The sequence below is a fragment of the Salmo salar genome, chromosome 18 (assembly GCF_965601325.2).
Source record: "Salmo salar chromosome 18, fSalSal1, whole genome shotgun sequence".
Classification (NCBI taxonomy): Eukaryota; Metazoa; Chordata; class Actinopteri; order Salmoniformes; family Salmonidae; genus Salmo; species Salmo salar.
This window is the reverse complement of record NC_138308.1, coordinates 67,861,307-67,882,036: the sequence shown is the minus strand read 5'-3', so window position 1 is coordinate 67,882,036 and position 20,730 is coordinate 67,861,307. Positions and strand designations below refer to the sequence as shown.

Below are 20,730 nucleotides of genomic sequence, written 5' to 3'. Positions count from 1 at the left end.
GTTTGAATTCAGTCATGGCAGCTAGCATTTATTAAATGAACCAAATATTAAACAAGTCCCAATCAAGAAGTTCAGACACCCTTTACAATGTGTTCCACTAGCGCCAGCTGCCAGCTGTACAACCCGGTTACACACACAATTTGAGGTTACGGTAATTGGCCAGGCCAATGTACACGGGGGTCATAAAAGGGGAGATGACAATTCTGTTTGTACACATGTTTACATGGATATGATAATTAATAAAACCTATTTGAAACCAGCCATTACCCTTCGTTATTATCAAGGCATTTCATTATTATTCAAGGTATAAAGTAAATATTTAACAAAATGCCAGGTTGGAGAGGATGTGTCAAATTTTTGTAATGACAACATTAACAGAGTCAAAATTAAGATATGCCTACCTTGTCTTTGGCTTTTCTGCATTATATTTTCTTTATGCAGATCCTATTTCGACGCACAAAACCATTCAAACGAAGTCTGATGGGTTTTCTCCCACTTTTATATTTGTATAACCTGCTGCTGCGGTCATTCGACCATTCTTCAAAGCAAGGATGCTGTAATGTGAGAAATAATGTAGCCTAAGCTACTGAAAATAGACCTGTTACAAGACTAAATCATGACAGGAGCGTTTGATTCATATTTAAACAAATTGAGTCCAGAAAGATTCCAAAAGTAGCCTGTCTGAATGGACATAGAGTTGAAGTCGGAAATGTACATACATTTAAACTCAGTTTTTCACAATTCCTGACATTTAATCCTAGTAAAAATTCCCTGTCTTAGGTCAGTTAGGATCACCACTTTATTTTAAGAATGTGAAATGTCAGAATAATAGTAGAGAGAATGATATATTTCAGCTTTTATTTCTTTCATCACATTCCCAGTGGGTGAGAAGTTTACATACACTCAATTAGTATTTGGTAGCATTACTTTTAAATTATTTAACTTGGGTCAAACGTTTCTGGTAGCCTTCCACAAGCTTCCCACAATAAGTTCAATTTTGCCCATTCCTCCTGACAGAGCTGGTGTAACTGAGTCAGGTTTTGTAGGCCTCCTTGCTCGCACACGCTTTCAGTTCTGCCCAGAAAAATATCTATAGGATTGAGGTCAGGGCTTTGTGATGACCACTCCAATGCCTTGACTTTGTTGTCCTTAAGCCATTTTGCCACAACTTTGGAAGTATGCTTGGGGTATTTGTCTATTTGGAAGACCCATTTGCGACCAAGCTTTAACTTCCTGACTGATGTCTTGAGATGTTGCTTCAATATATCCACATCATTTTCTTTCCTCATGATGCCATCTATTTTGTGAAGTGCACCAGTCCCCCTGCAGCAAAGCCTCTCCCTTTTTCCTCCAAACATAATGGTCATAATGCCCAGACAGTTCTATTTTTGTTTCATCAGACCAGAAGAAATTTCTCCAAAAAGTATGATCTTTCTCCCCATGGGCGGTTGCAAACCGTAGTCTTTATGGCTTTTTTGGAGCATTGGCTTCTTCCTTGCTGAGTGGCCTTTCAGGTTATGTCGATATACGACTCGTTTTACTGTGGATATAGATACTTTTGTACTCGTTTCCTCCAGCATCTTCACAAGGTCCTTTGCTGTTGTTCTGGGATTGATTTGCACTTTTCGCACCAAAGTACGTTCATCTCTAGGAGACAGAACGCAACTCCTTCCTGAGTGGTATCACGGCTGCGTGGTCCCATGGTGTTTATATTTGCGTACTATTGTTTGTACAGATGAACGTGGTACCTTCAGGCGTTTGGAAATTTCTCCCAAGGATGAACCAGACTCGTGGAGGTCTACAATTTCTTTTCTGAGGTCTTGGCGGATTTATTTTATTTTCCCATGATGTCAAGCAAAGAGGCACTGAGTTTGAAGGGAGGCCTTGAAATGCATCCACAGGTACACCTCCAATTGACTGAAATTATGTCAATTAGCCTATCAGAATCTTCTAAAGCCATAAGATCAGTTTCTGGATTTTTCTAAGCCGTTTAAAAGGCACAGTCAACTTAGTGTATGTAAACTTCTGACCCGCTGGAATTGTGATACAGTGAATTATAAGTGAAATAATCTGTCTGTAAACAATTGTTGTAAAAATTACTTGTGTCATGCACAAAGTAGATGACCTAACCAACTTGCCAAAAAAATAGTTTGTTAACAAGAAATTTGTGGAGTGGTTGAAAAACGAGTTTTAATGACTGCAACCTAAGTGGATGTAAACTTCCGACTTCAACTGTACAGGCCTACAGAGAGAATCAGAGAACGTACAGGCACACTCTGGGTGCTTTTACGGGGGTATGTCAGATAAGAGCAAATATTGCTACTTTCCTTTACCTTAGGCTTTCTGAAAGTAGGCTACAATATAATGAATTGACAAGGACAGGGTTCGTACAAGGACTTTCAAGTACTTTTTCAAAGCACTAATATTTATTTTCAAGGACAATCAATTTGTAATAGTTCCTATTATGCAATTGTTTCTAGTCGCCTCCAGATGGCAGTATATCACCACAACCTCATGAACAAAAAAAGAAAACTCTTACAAGTTCTACTCAATAATAAGTGTTTCACTACATACAGGAGTGGTAAGTCAGTACTGATGTTAGCTGATTTACGAACTGTAACTCAGTAAAATCTTTCAAATGATTGCATTTATATTTTTTGTTCAGTGTATATAATACTAAATTGTCTTTATATTTCACTTAATTTTAGGTCCCACAGGCTGTCCCAACACATAATGACAAAGGGAATTCTGACATTGTAAAAGGCCATTAGTTTACTCAAATGTATCCTATACCCATTTGAAGAGAAATAAGTTATTGTGTTTGATAAGATTAAAGATTCTCTTAGTGGAACCTACTTAAATTGTAAGGGACCCCAAGTACTACTAACCTCTCTCTCTCTCTGCATCTCATTTGCAGCCTGACTCACCAGTGTCTCACTACTCTCTGTAAAGAAAATGTATTTTGTTATGAGAACTTATAGTAGCACTTCTTGATTATAGCTAGCTTAATTTCAGTGAACTACTCTTGCTGGGGTCAGGCTCCATTCAAGGTTAGCTTCTAACTTCCTCCTTCTAGCTAGCCAGCTAGTTATTGCTAGCTACCTGGCTAACAGCCAAAGCCATTGGCCTACCTAGCTATGGTTAGCTAGACATCCAACTGAAATATCAGCAACTATTTACCAGTTGTACACCCATTCTCTGAGAGGGGGGGGGGGGGGGTTGTTTGGGGGATGTCTGACACCGCAGGAGTTGAGGGTTGTTAAAAAAATTCCCACTGTCAGCAGCGTCTCTCTGCTACTTGCCACTGTAGGTCTGGGCTGATGTAGTTAAGCTGAGAGGTGAAACTGTCGTGGGAATGGTTTTCCCGTGGTGAATGAATGCGCTGCTAACAAGGCAAATCCAGGGGAGCATACATGAATCATTCAGGATTCCACTCGTTTGCAGAGGCAGGCGCGATTAGAACTCAGATCAAGAAGCCTACCGAGCGTTGATAAATGCTGGGAATGCAATAATAAGTTGGTAAACGATAATTAACTAAATAAACAAAAATGAGTCAATTCTATTTCACAAACAATAGGTGCATAAACAGCATTTTCCTCCACTGAATCCCTGGTTGGGTCTGGCAAAACCCATTCAAACGTCAATATCCTGCAGGCAAAACTGAATCTACATTTGCCAGGCATTTTGGCTGTCGATGTGATGTTTTGCAGCGCCTAATCAGTCAGTTCTGTACCTGCCTGACTGAGTGGAATGAGCGAGCTCGCCTGGCAACCAGAGCACGAAACACGTGAGGAAATAAAACTTGGTAGTCTGCCTGGAAATTAATTTGCAAGACCAATATATTTTTCATATAAACATATTTGATCATTTTCTGTTATCCTCTCATTTTAATAAAAGTATTTTTCAATCACCAGCTTGAGAAAATGTTAGATTTTCAAGGTATTTTAGTACTTGAATTTCAGAGTGCCAAATTCAAGTACTTTGAGCACCTCAAGCACCGAGTGCGAACCCTGCAAGGAAAGTATTAAGGGGACAGCTATGCTATAGTATTAAGATGAAATTGGCAATCATTAAAATAGAAACAAACAAACGCAACATTTCTATAGCCTATTTATTAGTGACGACGATTATTGAGGGGGAGTGTTGGAAAGATTTTTCAAATACTGTGAGGAACTATTAGGAACTAATAAAAAATAAAAAATGACTTTGTTGACTTGCCGTGCAAGATGAAAAAAAAAAAATGAAAAAAGTACTTTCCTTTATTTGACATTAGCGAGTAGCAGACCAGGTACTTCCATGCGTGCTCAAGATGCGTGCTCTGTCAACATTAACAGGACAGAGGAACCAGACACATGCCAATTGCTCAAATGGAACGTGTAAATGGTATGAAATAACCCAAAACTTGTTTCTCAAAAGTTTAGCAACTTGTGAACTTTGCAAATAACATTTCCACTCAGAATGAGAATGGTAAATTACTGTAATCAATATATGCAGTAACAGAAAATTATGGGTCGTTGTCCTGTTGGAAGGTGAGCCTTCACCCCAGTCTGAGGTCCTGAGCGCTCTAGAGCAGGTTTCCATCAAGGATCGCTCTGTACTTTGCTCCATTCTTCTTACCCTCGATCCTGACTAGTCTCACAATCCCTGCTGCTGAAAAACATCCCCACAGCATGATGCTGCTATCACCCTGCTTCACCGTAGGGATGGTGCCAGGTTTCCTCCAGACATGACGCTTGGCATTCAGGCCAAAGTTCAATCTTGGTTTCATCAGACTAGAGAATCTTGTTTCTCATGGTCTGAGGGTCTTTAGGTGCCTTTTGGCAAACTCCAAGCGGGCTGTCATGTGCCTTTTACTGAGGAGTGGCTTCCATCTGGCCACTCTACTATAAAGGCCTGATTGATGGAGTCCTGCAGAGATGGTTGTCCTTCTGGAAGGTTCTCCCATCTCCACAGAGGAACTCTAGAGCTCTGCCAGAGTGGCCAAGGCCATTCTCCCACGATTGCTCAGTTTGGCTGGGCGGCCAGCTCTAGGAAGAGTCTCAGTGGTTCCAAACATCTTCCATTTAAGAATGATGGAGGCCACTGTGTTTTCGGGGACCTTCAATGCTGCAGACATTTTTTTGGTACCCTTCCCTAGATCTGTGCCTCGACACAATCCTGCCTCTGAGCTCTACGAACAATTCCTTCGACCTCATGGCTTGGTATTTGATCTGACATGCACCGTCAACTGTGGGACCTGAAATAGACAGGTGTGTGCCTTTCCAAATCATGTCCAATCAACTGAATTTACCACAGGTGGACTCCAAGTTATAGAAACATCCTAAGGATGATCAATGGAAACAGGATGCACCTGAGCTCAATTTCTAGTCTCATAGCAAAGGGTCTGAAAGCTTATGTAAATAAGGTGTTTATTTTTTATCAATTTGCAAAATAAATACATTTACATTGTCATTGTGTGTAGATTGCTGAGGAACTTTAATTTTAATCTAATCAATTTTAGAATAAGGCTGTACCGTAACAAAATGTGGGAAAAGTCAAGGGGTCTGAATACTTTCCAAAGGCACTGTATATGATATTTTCTAAGATATTGGTCTACTGATTTAATAAAAATTTTGACAATGGAGTAGTCAACTGCTGCTTTCTGTGTAGCAAAGCCAATGATTAACACCTGCCACATTCATACCTGTATTGAGATAGTTGAGAATATGCCTCTTAAAAAGGAGGCTTGAAGCCTGTTGAAGTCAGCAGACTATTATTTAAGAAGAAATCTGTGGGTCAGTTGAACCTCTCTGGGCTAGGCGGGACGAATTCGTCCCACCTACGTAACAGCCACTTTAAGCCTGTTGCGCGATTTTCAAAACCTTCAAAATCCTATTACTTCAATTTCTCAAACATATGACTATTTTACAGCTATTTAAAGACAAGACTCTCGTTAATCTAACCACACTGTCCGATTTCAAAAAGGCTTTACAACGAAACCAAAACATTAGATTATGTCAGCAGAGTACCAAGCCAGAAATAATCAGACACCCATTTTTCAAGCCAGCATATAATGTCACCAAAACCCAGAAGACAGCTAAATGCAGCACTCACCTTTGATGATCTTCATCAGATGACAACCCTAGGACATTATGTTATACAATACATGCATGTTTTGTTCAATCAAGTTCATATTTATATCAAAAACCAGCTTTTTACATTAGCATGTGACGTTCAGAACTAGCATACCCCCCCCGCAAACTTCCGGGGAATTCGCTAACATTTTACTAAATTACTCACGATAAACGTTCACAAAAAGCATAACAATTATTTTAAGAATTATAGATACAGACCTCCTCTATGCACTCGATATGTCCGATTTTAAAATAGCTTTTTGGTGAAAGCACATTTTGCAATATTCTAAGTACATAGCCCAGGAATCACGGGCTCGCTATTTAGACACCCGGCAAGTTTAGCACTCACCATAATCATATTTACTATTATAAAAGTTTGATTACCTTTTGTTGTCTTCGTCAGAATGCACTCCCAGGACGTCTACTTCAATAACAAATGTTGGTTTGGTCCAAAATAATCCATCGTTATATCTGAATAGCGGCGTTTTGTTCGTGCGTTCCAGACACTATCCGAAATGGTAAAGAAGTGTCGCGCGCATGGCGCAATTCGTGACAATAAAATTCTAAATATTCCATTACCGTACTTCGAAGCATGTCAACCGCTGTTTAAAATCAATTTTTACGCCATTTTTCTCATAGAAAAGCGATAATATTCCGACAGGGAATCTCCTTTTCGGCAAACAGAGGAAAAAAATCACAAAGGCGGGGGCGGTCGGGTCACGCGCATAAGCCCAGAGTCCCTTGATCGACCACTTGAGAAAGGCGATAATGTGTTTCAGCCTGGGGCTGGAATGACGACATTCTGTTTTTTCCCGGGCTCTGAGAGCCTATGGAAGACGTGGGAAGTGTCACGTTAGAGCAGAGATCCTTAGTAAAAGATAGAGATGGAAAAGAAGTTCAAGAAATGGTCAGACAGGCCACTTCCTGTAAAGGAATCTCTCAGGTTTTGACCTGCCATTTGAGTTCTGTTATACTCACAGACACCATTCAAACAGTTTTAGAAACTTTAGGGTGTTTTCTATCCATATGTAATAAGTATATGCATATTCTAGTTACTGGGTAGGAGTGGTAACCAGATTAAATCGGGTATGTTTTTTATCCAGCCGTGTCAATACTGCCCCCTAGCCCTAACAGGTTAAACTTTGTCATTTATAAAAAATAAAACAAACTGCAATTCAGAGTTGCAAACACTTCTTGAAATTATTTCAGTAATTTAATGTCTCTCTCTCTCTCTCTTCTCAACACAAATGGACCAGAACTTAATTGAGCATCGGTTCTGTTTATTTTAGTCCATTAGGCAGGGGAACGATGTGAAGAGCAAATGGAGATTGAACTCATTTGATTGGGTGGCCTTCTAGTCTCAATAACAGATGCACGTTATGGGTTGCCCATTATAGGCATCAAAAGGGCAAGATCGAGAGCTTTACAATTGGTGGCCATAGGTATATACCCATGCAAAACTATTTCATACAGCAACACGATTGGTCAACTCAGTACATAGTTAGCATCCAATAGAAAACTATAAACAGACATTTTTTACAATGAAAGCTAACGTTAGCTAATTCGCTGACACTTGCTAGATCCAACATCTTGCTCTGAACAGAGGGCGCACGCAAGTTGGCGGTCATTGTTGATGCGTTTTTTTGGTAGCTGCAGGAATTATTGGATTTCCTCACCTGAATAAACCCCCGTATGAATATGGTTTAGTTTACAGAAGTAATTGATTACTTTCTGCAAGTTATTAACCTCTAAAACGATTAAGTTAGCGACAACACTAGATAGCCAGATCAGCTAGCTAGCTCAAAAACTAGCTTGTCTACAGTACATGGAAACTTCCACGACCAGAACCAAAATAAAAGAAATGGAGAAATCATCATATGGACAATTAACAGCAAAAGATGGTATGGTTTTGGGTACTCCTCTTCAGAATGTAAGTGTGGGGGCAAATAAAGTTTTGGGTGGTGAAATTTTGGTGAGCACGGACAACAATGCTCACAACTTGCGTCCATCCATTCACCAGCTCAGGCCGTTACCTTAGGCCAGCACTCCAGTCAAGCCCCAGGGGAAAAAGGGGGCATGTCACTTCTTGAAATGCAAAACAATATTGTGATTATTTTGACAGCAGAGATGAATGAAAGGGAAAATAGCTTGGAGGACATGGTTAGGGAGAATACAATGAAAATTGAGGCCATCAATTTTTTTTTTGACTTAATCTTTGGAGAAGTGAAAACCCTCAAATGACATGAAGAAAGTGGAAGTAATCTTGCCAGGAAAATGAAAAAAAGGTGGCTGAACTCGAGCAAAAGGTGAGGCTCCATGGATTTCCAGAGCAGGTGGGTGAGGACATCAAATGCAGATTTGTTGACATCTGTGGAGCTGTCATTCTCGAATCAAAAGTCAAACTTCAGGAAAATGTTGACATCGTTCATCGTTTGGGAAGACTCAAGGATCAAGACAAGAGACTGAGGACAACCGTCATCCGGTTTACCAACAGCTCTACATGGGATCTTCTCTGGAGGCGAGCAAAAAATTGCGAGTTCCTCATCATGCAAAAATTCAGGATCACGGAGGATCTGACCTCAACGGACAAAATGACATGAGAAACTGTGGCCGATGATGGCTACAGCTCGAACGGCAGGGAAAACAGTACTTGTCTATCAGTGCAAGAGTGATCATCGATGGGAAAGAAATGCGGCCAAAATAGAACATTTGAGAGAGCCAGTCTAACTCGGATAGAACTGGTAGGCCTAAACACAGACTAATTGCCAAGTGAAAAGCAGCTTTTTATTGTAAAGAAATTACAAACACTTGAATGAGAAAAGACTGACCTGAAAACTTGTAAACTAAACTAAGGGTGAATAACTGCTTATTGTAAGGTCTACACAATGCCTCCCCCTTGTGGGAGTAAAAATAATTTGGTAACTTTATGACCAGAATTACTTTTTTGTTGGAGGGGTTAATAATGGGATGGAAATCATTTTGAGTTACATATCCTTAGGAAAAGCTTATATTGGCATAACAAGGTCGTTGGTTGAAGTTTGTCTTTATCTCTTTGTTCAATTAATGTCAGGGGTATTTGTAATTTACTCAAACGTAAGGCTATTTTCCTGTATTGCAAACGGTTTAATGCAGACTTTTACTTTCTGCAAGAGACTCATGCTTGTTCTTCCGATCTAGCTTTTGGGTAAAAATTAGGGATGCACCAATATGACATTCTTGGCCAATATCCAATATCCTTGCCAAAAAACCTGATACCGATAACCGATTAATACAAAAAAAAAATTTAAACGCCCTTTTAAGCATTCTAGCACAGTTAAATAGTTAACACACACACACGGGCGCAGCGGTCTAAGGCACTGCATCTCAGTGCAAGAGGCGTCACTACAGTTCCTGATTCGAATCCTGGCTGTCTCACATCCGGCCGTGATTGGGAGTTCCATAGGGCGGCGGACAATTGGCCCAGCTTCGTCATTGTAAATAAGAATTTGTTCTTAACTGACTTGCCTAGTTAAATAAACGGTTACACACAGACACACCAAAAAGTTGTCATTTACGCATGTCCCCATTACCAGTAAAACATAATCAAAACCTATTTCTTTCACTTACTTGTTGTGCGGTTTCGTTGTTCATTTGTTCAGTCGTTTCATTCTCAACCAGGATTTCTATGGAACGCCGTTAGGGTCTTTGACGTGTAAAATAACACAATTTGGCGTGTCAAATAAGCTTGTTGACCAATCAGGATCTGAATATGACCGCATGTCACATAATTTAACGCGTTCATACATTTTTTACATAGTTATTACACCATCCCTCGTATTTCATATGTCACAAGGATTCATTGATACGTATGCTATGATGCCAGTAAAGTTGTCACGTGCACCTACAGTGCTGGTCATTAAAAAAAAGCTAGCTAGCTCATGGATGCAAACAATGTTCTTCCCCAAAAACATAGCAAAAACATAGCAAAATGACACAATCTGTTTCAGTAGCTATAGATGGCTAGCTAACTATAGCTAAGTGTCATCATCTAAAATAACCCTAATTTATAATAGAGTTCTTATTTGATTAATGGTGGCCGGACCCATCTATGTAAAGCTTGCCACAATAAGGATTAGCCACAATAGTGGACTTTGCGGTTAGCATTCAAAATAAAAGAATGGCATAATTCTACTAATGTTTTTATTAAGGAATATTTATGCATCCAACAAACAAAACAACCGGATATTATTTCAAGAGATTAAGAGTTGAGTGTATTTCAGGATATCTAAATTAATTAAAATCTCCACCTAATGTGATGATTGACAGATATGCCCCTCCTAACAGATCCAATATTGTTAATCCTGAGTTTAATAATCTATGTCCTGGTCTTGGATTAGTCGATATTTGAAGATCTAAATATCCTGATAAAAAAAAGACGTCACTTGGAGTAACAATGACATGCATGTCCAGACAGTCAAGAATTGACTTACGGTTGATTTCTAATTCATTAGATAACACTGTAGTCAAGGTATCCATTGAACCATCAACTCTTACTGATCATAAAGTTATTGTCTTTAAATATTAATGGATCTGAATTTAATAAACCAAAACGGAGTTATTGGAAACTCAATAGTAGATTGTTGGAAGATGATCATTTCAAGATGGATGCCAAAGATATTATACAAGAAAAGCCCAACTATTTAAGTCTTATGGAAAATATTGGGAATTAATGAAGTATGGAATCAGACAAACAGCCATGATGAGAGGCAAAGAAATAGCTGAACTTAAAAGATTGAGGGAAAATGAAATTGTTCAGGAAATACTTTCTCTAATCTCTATGGAGGACCTTGATGAAGAAGGAAAGGGTCAGTTATTTTCTTTACAACTAGAAATGGACCAAATGTATGAAGAGACAGCAAAAGGGGCATTTGTAAAATAAAGAAGGAGATGGTTGGAGGAAGGTGAAAAAAAAAAATTATACTTTTACAATTTAGAAAAGAATAAAAATCTGAATTTACTTCTATTCATAAGCTTAAATATAGAGGGCAAAGAAAATGAAAACCCCAAAGACATTTCAAAATATGTTTCAGAATACTATGGTAATCTTTACAGCAGTAATGCCTGTCCTACTAGTGACATATCTGCCTTTCTAGACTCTGTCAAAGACTATGCAAAATTCATAGATGAAGACTTCCAAAAGTCTTCTGATGAATTTATTTTTATGAAGAAAAAAAAAAGAAAAAAATATCAGCAAGTTAAGAGAGAACACATCTCCAGGGAATGATGGCCTTATTAGTGAATTCTATAAATATTTTCAGGAGGATATTGTTGAATTTATATTTAATGTTTTTAAAGAGGCACTTGATTTAGGGGTCCTGCCTGTTTCTATGACACAATGACTCATTTCTGTAATCCCCAAACCAAACAAAGATCCTATGTTAGAAAATTGGAGACCAATCACATTAATGAAAAGCTACTTGCTTTGAAGAAAAACGTTTTAAAAGTATTGAGCAAATCATTGATGATACCCGGTCTGGTTTTATGAAGGGCAGACATACAGTGCTGTGAAAAAGTATTTGCCCCCTTCCTGATTTCTTATTTCTTTGCACATTTGTCACACTTAAATGTTTCAGATCAAACAAATTTAAATATTACACAAAGATAACTGCATTTTGTGTTTACTTGGGTTTTTAAGTGATGATTTTATTTATTAATGGAAAAAAGCTATCCGAACCGTCATGGCCCTATGTGAAAAAGTAATTGTCCCCTAAACCTAATAACTGGTTGTGCCACCCTCAGCAGCAACAACCATCAGCAAGTCATCCAGGTCCTGCCTGAAGCAGCAAAGCAGCCCCAGACCATCACACTACCACCACCATGTATGACTGTTGGTATGATGTTTTTTTTCTGAAATGCTGTGTTACTTTTACGGCAGATGTAACGGGACGCGCACCTTCCAAAAAGTTCAACTTTTGTCTCGTCAGTCCACAGAATATTTTCCCAAAAGTCTTGGGGATCATCAAGATGTTTTTTTTGCCAAAAGTGAGACGAGCCTTTATGTTCTTGCAATTACTTTGTCACAGGGCCATTTAGGTTTAGATAATTTTATTTATTAAGGGAAAAAAGCTATCACAAACTGTATTTTGTGTTTACTTGGGTTATCTTTGTGTAATATTAACATTTGTTTGATGATCTGAAACATTGTGTGAAAAATGTGCAAAAAAATAAGAAATCAGGAAGGGGCAAATACTTTTTCACAGCACTGTATATGTAATAATATTTGACTAGTATTGGACTTGATAGACTACAATGAGCACAGTATGGAAGACAGCTTTATTTTATTTGTAGACTTTTACAAGGCTTTTGATACAGTTGAACATTATTTTCTTTTTGAGACTCAGATTTTTTTTGTTTTTGGTCAATATTTTCAAATTGTAACAGCACTGTTCAATTATCCCATGGAACTTCAGAGATTCGACGCGGAATTAAACAAGGATGCCCAATTTCTCCTTTCTTATTGGTCACACAAGTTATGGCACTTCATATCAATAAGGATAGTTTTAGGGGTATTCAGATACAAGATAATGAGAAAATGTTCACAATTAGCTGACGACACCACCATTTTGTTTTTTTAAAGATCACAACAAAGTTCTTGAGTGTATTAATGCCTTCTCACATGTACCTGATTTATCTCTGAATATTAGGGCGTGAATTATTTGCCTTGAAAAGATGTGACTTAAACTCAGTATGTAATATCCCTGTAAAAGATTTGATCACATATCTTGGTATTAAAGTTAGCAAATATCAGAACTAAAGGGACAACTTAAACTTCTGTCCTGTTGTAGAGAAAATTGGAAAGATATTTAACTCCTGGTTATTAAGAGATATTTCTTCAGCTGGACATATACTTTTGTCAAAATCTGAAGGTCAGTCCAGATTAGCTTATACATCCCTTGCCTTGGATGTTCCTCTGTCAGTAACTAAAATGGTTGAAACTAAATTATTTGAACTTCATATGGAGGGACAAAAACTCATTATTTAGGAAAAGCAGTAATATGTAGAACTCAAAGTGAAGGAGGGTTGAATGCTCTGGATTTTAAAACCTCTAATATAATCTTTAAGATCAAATGGATACAAAACTATTTAAAAAATAAGGATTGCATTTGGAATATAATCCCTAATTTAATATTCCAACAAATTGGTGGTCTAGAATTCCTACTCAAATGCAACTTTGATGTGGGTAAGATCCCTATTAAGCTTGCTAACTTTCATAAACAAGTACTTTAACTTGGAACCTCATGTACAAACCATAATTTTACCCCACATAGATATACAATCTGGAAAAATAAAAACATAAAATACAAAAACAAGTCTTTGTTTTTCCAGAACTGGTTTGACAACAGCATTATCTAGGTTAAACAATTATTGAATAATGATGGACAAGTATATGATTATCCAGAATTCCTGAGAACACACAATGTTACATTCACTCCTGAGGAATTTCAAATAGTTTTAGAGCTGTCCCTAAAAGGTGATATTCTTCTTTTAGGAGAATATAACAATAGTCCAGGTGAAAATGTTGAGGATTTTGTAGCCTCAATACAGCTAGAAAGGAATTTACATTTTAAACTATAAATGTAATAATAACATCTATATAAGAAAACTGTCAAGACGTTACTATTCACTCTGCTAACATTTAGTGGAATGCAGCCCTAGGACAAATGAACTGGAACAAAGTCTCGTTGTTGTCTGGCAAATATTGTATATCTATTAAGGTGAAAGAAGTATAGTTGAAGTCGGAAGTTTACATACACTTCGGTTGGAGTCATTAAAACTCATTTTTCAACCACTCCACAAATGTCTTGTAATAAACTATAGTTTTGGCAAGTCGGTTAGGACATGTACTTTCTGCATGACAAGTAATTTTTCCAACAATTGTTTACACAGATTATTTCACTTATTCACCGTATCACAATTCCAGTGGGGCAGAAGTTTACATACACTAAGTTGACTGTACCTTTAAACAGCTTGGAAAATTCCAGAAAAGGATGTCATGGCTTTAGAAGCTTCTGATAGTGTAATTGACATAATTTGAGTCAATTGGAGGTGTACCTGTGGATGTATTTCAAGGCCTACCTTCCAACTCAGTGCCTCTTTGCTTGACATCGCAGGAAAATCAAAAGAAATCAGCCAAGACCTCAGAAAAATAATTGTAGGCCTCCGAATGTCTGGTTCATCCTTGGGAGCAATATCCTAGCAATTTCCAATTACCACGTTCATCTGTACAAACAATAGTACGCAAGTATAAACACCTTGGGACCACACAGCCATCATACCGCTCAGGAAGGAGACACGTTGTCTCCTAGAGATGAACGTACTTTGGTGCGAAAACTGCAAAAAGTGCTGGAAAAACAGGTACAAAAGTACCTATATCCACAGTAAAACAAATCCTATATCGACATAACCTGAAAGGCCATCAGTCCTGAAGTTAAAGCTTGGTCGCAAATGGGTCTTCTAAATGGACAATGACCCTAAGCATACTTCCAAAGTTGTGGCAAATGGCTTAATTAAGGACAACAAAGTCAAGGTATTGGAGTGGCCATCATAAAGCCCTGACCTCAATCCTATAGAAAATGTATGGGCAGAACTGAAAAAGCGTGTGCGAGCAAGGAGGCCTACAAACCTGACTCAGTTACACCAGCTCTGTCAGGAGGAATGGGCCAAAATTCACCCAACTTATTGTGGAAAGCTTGTGGAATGCTACCCGAAACGTTTGACCCAAGGTAAACAATTTAAAGGCAATGCTACCAAATGCTAATTGAGTGTATGTAAAGTTCTGACCCACTGGGAATGTGATGAAAGAAATAAAAGCTGAACTAAATAATTCTCTCTTCTATTATTCTTACATTTCACATTCTGAAAATAAAGTGGTGCGCCTAACTGACCTAAAACAGGGAATTTTTACTAGGATTAAATTTCAGGAATTGTGAAAAACTGAGTTTAAATGTATTTGGCTAAGGTGTATGTAAACTTCCGACTTCAACTGTATGTTTTATTTTGATCCAAATGATATGGACCCTGATTTAACTGTCATTCCTAATTTGTTTATTTTTCGTGGAAGATTCTTCATCAATAAAATGAAGTGGGCAGAGAACAAACCCTTATTCACATTATTTAAGATATAATTTAAATTTTATTTTGAAATTATCAGTAAATGTAAAAACAAAAAAAAGCAATAGGCACCATTTAAAACGCATCTAGATGTATGTACTCTTGTTTGTATATTTGGTTTTGTATTTGTTTTGTTCAAAATAATACAATTAAAAAAATAAAACATCTTGCTCTGAACAGCTCAGCCGATCTAACGTTGGGCATGCACTATAGATTATACATCACTGTTATCCTATGGCTTGTTGATGTCAATCTAGCTAGCTAACAAATGACAGGAGACATCAGTGACTGGCTGGCTTCAGCAAACTTCTTTGACACTAAAAGGTGCCTTGCTAGCTAACTAACGGTAGCCATGGATTATTCTGCATGATAGCTAGCTAGCGTAGTTAGCCAATGTTCACATCAAGCAATGGGGGATAGTAAGTCAGCTGATAAGCATAAAACTAGCTAGCGATATAGAACTTTTCTTACGAGGTAGCCATTTCATTAGACACCAACAAACAAAGTTAGCCAACCCTAGCTATCAGCACCACACACATTCAACTAGCCAGGGCTATAGCAAACGTTCAAAATTCCCCTAGCGTTAGCTAGCCACAAAGTTCGTAGCTAGCATAACATTACGGTAACACGTTTCCTTGAAACGGGTAAATGTAAACTTATCCAATGTTTGACAGCCAGTGGCCGTCCATGCACTCAAATGGCGACCGCTAGCTAGCTAGTTAACGGAACTAACCTAGGATACTTAACGTAGCTACAGTAACTAGCTAACGTTAGCGAAGATAGCTAGTTAGCTGTCCACATCCAGTAATAAACGCCTATACATGATTGATCTACTGCTTAGGGAATTCATTGGGGGTAACGGTAATATTTAGAATTGTATTTGAATGACATTGTCACTGTAAACTTGACGCAGTTCTCGCTAACAGTAGGCGTGTGGGCAGATGACCGTTGACTGTTACTATGATGGTGGAATTACAGAACGCGGTTTCCCATTTAACGCCATTGTACACACTGGCTCAAGTCACTTCCCTAAAGTTAAACGATATGACAACATTAGTAATCCATACCATTTCGGGAATTTAGTGTGGGGAAGGGGCCAACATTGGAACTGAGTAGTCCCATCAAAACACTGCAAAGTAACAGTACAACATTCCGACAAAAAAAACTGTTGTGAAACGACAGAGGAGGAGCGGCTGACTGACCTAACCCGGACCTGAGACGTTTAAAAAAAAAAAAAATTAAAACATGCGCCACGAATTCTCACTATGTAACGTAACTTGAAATATATTGCGCTTTTTAGTAAACATTATTATTAAGATATTGTTTCCTTACCTGCCGTTACTTGAAGTAAAGAGGAGAAGAGGGGGAGTGGTTACTTCTCTCCCGCTGCGTTCCGAGCTCGCGCTCCGGAATCCTCTGCAGTAGCATCACTTATCATGGACGCCAAACGGCAACCGCGACAGCGCTGTTTTCAATGCCGATATTTCGACATTACATGAATCTGACGACATTACGGCTCTGAAGCGAAGGCCCTCCCCCTCTGAGCAATGGCTCCTTTTGATCCAACATGTCGTGCATATAGGGACAGTTTCATACCGAAAGCTTCCGCCTCATCAGTCTCCAGGCAACAAGGCGAACCTCTACCATCCTACTACCAGTAGGATTTATTCATCCGCTCACGATTGCATCAGAATGGCAAATAGTACGTCTCTCAAAATGTGAGTTTATAAGCAGTGGTGTAAAGTACTTAAGTAAAAATACTTTGATGTACTATTTAAGTAGTTTTGGGGGGTATCTGTACTTTACTATTTATATTTTTTACAACTTTTACTTTTACTTCACTACATTTTTAAAGCAAATAATGTACTTTTTACTCCATACATTCTCCCTGACACCCAAAAGTACTCGTTACATTTTGACAGGAAAATGGTACAATTCACGCACTTATCAAGAGAACATCCCCGGTCATCCCCTGCCTCTGATGTGGCGGACTCACTAGACACAAATGCTTTGTTTGTACATTTGTGTTGGAGTGTGCTCCGATAATAAAAATAATAAAACAATTAAATAGTGCCGTCTGTTTTGCTTACTATACGGAATTTTAAATGGTTTATACTTTTACTTGTTAAACTTATATTTAAAATCAAATACTTTTAGACTTTTACCCAAGTAGTATTTTACAGGGTGACTTTCACTTTTACTTAAGTAATTTATATTAAGGTATCTTTACTTTTACACAAGTATAACAATTGAGTATTTTTTCCACCACTGGAAATAAGCCAATATCCAAAGTGACAAATTAATCCACTGCTTTTGGTGGTATTTGTAAAACTTGGCATTCTGAACACTATACATAATTTAGAGGTGCAACTCAATTGCCTTGAAATTAAAACTAGGCCTAGTTGTGCTTATACTTAAAAAAATAAAAATTAAAAAAAAAGTAATTGTTTTGCGAATCTCATTCTCATAGTTTTTTTTTGTTAAATTGTATAATAAAACATGGACTAAATTCATTGTCCTGAAGAGGGCAGGCAGAGCCCCTTCTCCCTCACCTCAAAACGCTACAGAGGGCGGTGCGGACTTCCCAGTACATCACTGGGGCCGAGCTCCCTGTCATCCAGGACCTCTATATCAGGCGGTTTCAGAGGAAGAGCCAGGGGTGTGAAGTACTGAAGTAGTACTTTCAAGTATTTTTACTTGAGTCGTTTTTGGGGATATCTGTACTTTACTTTACAATTTATATTTTTGACTACTTTTACTTTTACTTCACTACATTCTTAAAGAAAATGATGTACTTTTTACTCCATACATTTTCCCTGACAGCCAAAGGACTCGTTACATTTTGAATGCTTAGCAGGACAAGAAAATGGTCTAATTCACACACTTATCAAGAGAACATCCCTGGTCATCCCTACTGCCTCTGATCTGGCGGACTCACTAAATTGTGTTGGAGCACGCCCCTAGCTATCCGTAAATAATAAATAAATAAAAAAAGAAACAGGTGCCGTCTGGTTTGCTTAATATAAGGAATTTGAAATGATTTCAACTTTTACTTTTGATGCTTACGTATATTTTAGCAATAACGTTTACTTTTGATACTTAAGTATATTTAAAACCAAATACTTTTGGACTTTTACTCAAGTAGGATTTTACTGGGTGACTCACTTTTACTTCAGTCATTTTCTATTAAGGTATCTTTACTTTTACAACAATTGGATACTTTTTCCAACACTGGGAAGAGACACATTTTTTTCAAAGACTTAGTAGACTGTTCACTCTACCCAGCTAGCACATAACGTTCTGAGAACCCAATATTTCTTAGAACTTTGTGAGAGAGTGGTTGTCCTATGGTTATTTATTTTACGTATGTCACGACTTCCGCCGAAGTCGGTTCCTCTCCTTGTTCGGGCAGCGTTCGGCAGTCGAAGTCACCGGTCTTCTAGCCATCGCCGATCCACCTTTCATTTTCCATTTGTTTTGTCTTGTTTTCCCACACACCTGGTTTACATTTCCCTCATTACTTGTCGTGTATTTAACCGTCTGTTCCCCCCATGTCTCTGTGTGAAATTTTTTGTTTCGTGTATGCGCACGTTAGACTGGTTGCGCTGGGTTATGTTACCCGTATTGTGTTTAGTGTGCTTAGTGCCGTTTGTTTTTGTTCGCCTAAATAAAAGGCTCCGTTTGCTAGCCAAATTCTGCTCTCCTGCACCTGACTCCCTTACAGCCAGTTACGCATACCTAACAGCGTATAACTTTCCCACAACTTTCTGGGAATGGTGCAGGATAGCTGCTAGGCTTTGGAACCTTCTCAGCACATTTAAGGAACTTTACAAAAAACGGTATTACTTTAACAGAACATTTCCTAAAAGTTAGAACAGGGTTACATTTCAATTCAATTTTGGCAATGTTCTAGGAATGTTCTCCAACGATCTCAAATAGTTCAGAGAACATTAAGAAACAACATTCATCTGTGGGAATTTCAGTACTTCAGCAATGTTTCCTCATGGTTCCATTTAAATTTATGTTCTCAAATTTTTCTTAAGAAACAATCATATTTTATTGTCACATGCGCCGAATACAACAGGTGTAGACCTTACTATGAAATGGATTATCTACACATACTGAGCAGCTCATGTTAAAGACAGAAGCGTACTACAGTACATGGCAGACCAATCCAAATTCATCTCTAGGCATGTCCAGCCCATCCATTATCTCAGCCAATCATGGCTTCACTGTAAAAATATAAAGACTCAAAACACCATGATTGAGTAGTGAAATTAGGAAAAGTAGTGCACCAAAGCTGAGATCTGGTGTTTGGATGATGTTTGAATGGAAACCCCAATGTAAGTGTTATGATACACAGAAAGTGTTTTAAAACAGAATAGAAGTACTCTGAAACAAATCAAATCAAATTGTATTTGTCACATGCTCCGAATACAACAGTGAAATGCTTACTTACAAGCTCTTAACCAACAATGCAGTTCAATAAATAGAGTTAAGAAAATATTTAACTAAATAACAAAAAAAACTATAGTAATTTTAAAAAATGAAAACGCAATAAAATAACAATAATATACAATATACAGGGGGTACCGGTACTGAGTCAATGTGAGGGGGTACTGGTTAGTTGAAGTAATTTGTACATGTAGGTAGAGGTAAAGTGACTATGCATAGATAATAAACAGCGAGTAGCAGCAGTGTAAAAACAAAATGGGGGGGGTCAATGTAAATAGTCCGGGTGGCCATTTGATTAATTGTTAAGCAGTTTTATGGCTTGGGGGTAGAGGCTGTTAAGGAACCTTTTGGACCTAGACTTGGCGCTCCGGTACCGCTTGCCGTGCGGTAGCAGAGAGAACAGTCTATGACTTGGGTGACTAGAGTCTTTGACAGGTTTTTGGGCCTTCTTCTGACACGCCTAGTATATAGGTCCTGGATGGCAGGAAGAATGGCCCCAGTGATGTACTGGGCCATATGCACTACCCTCTGTAGCGCCTTACGGTCGGATGCCGAGCAGTTGCCATACCAGGTGGTGATGCAACCGATCAGGATGCTCTTGATGGTGCAGCTGTAGAACTTTTTGAGGATCTGGGGACCAATGCCAAATCTTTACAGTCTCCTGAGGGTGAAAAGGTGTTGTCGTGCCCTCTTTACGATTGTCTTGGTGTGTTTGGACCATGATCGTTTGTTGGTGATGTGGACACCAAGGAACTTGAAACTCTCAACCCGCTCCACTGCAGCCGTGTAAATGTTAATGGGGGCCTGTTTGGCCCTCTTTCTGTAGTCCACGATCAGCTCCTTTGTCTTGCTCACATTGAGGGAGAGGTTGTTGTCCTGAAACCACTCTGCCAGGTCTCTGACCTTCTCCCTATAGGCTGTCTCATCGTTGTCGGTGATCAGGCCTACCATTGTTGTGTCGTCAGCAAACTTAATGATGGTGTTGGAGTCGTGCTTGGCCATGCAGTCATGG

At 38.5% G+C, this 20,730-nt stretch overlaps 1 protein-coding gene across 3 annotated transcripts in view; it reads right to left on the bottom strand.

Annotated features, from left to right (window-relative positions):
* Window positions 1-20,730, bottom strand: part of LOC106577488 (uncharacterized protein KIAA0232) — a 100,427-nt gene that overhangs the window by 41,104 nt on the left and 38,593 nt on the right. The window contains exon 1 of one of the 3 annotated variants that reach the window (XM_014155515.3): window positions 16,596-16,803. The exons of 1 other annotated variant lie outside the window; for it this stretch is intronic. The gene's annotated coding sequence lies outside the window, so the exon portion shown is untranslated. Of the gene's footprint in view, window positions 1-2,888; window positions 2,960-16,595; window positions 16,804-20,730 lie in introns of those variants that run through there. One more of the 3 variants, XM_014155516.3, reaches the window with a different exon arrangement.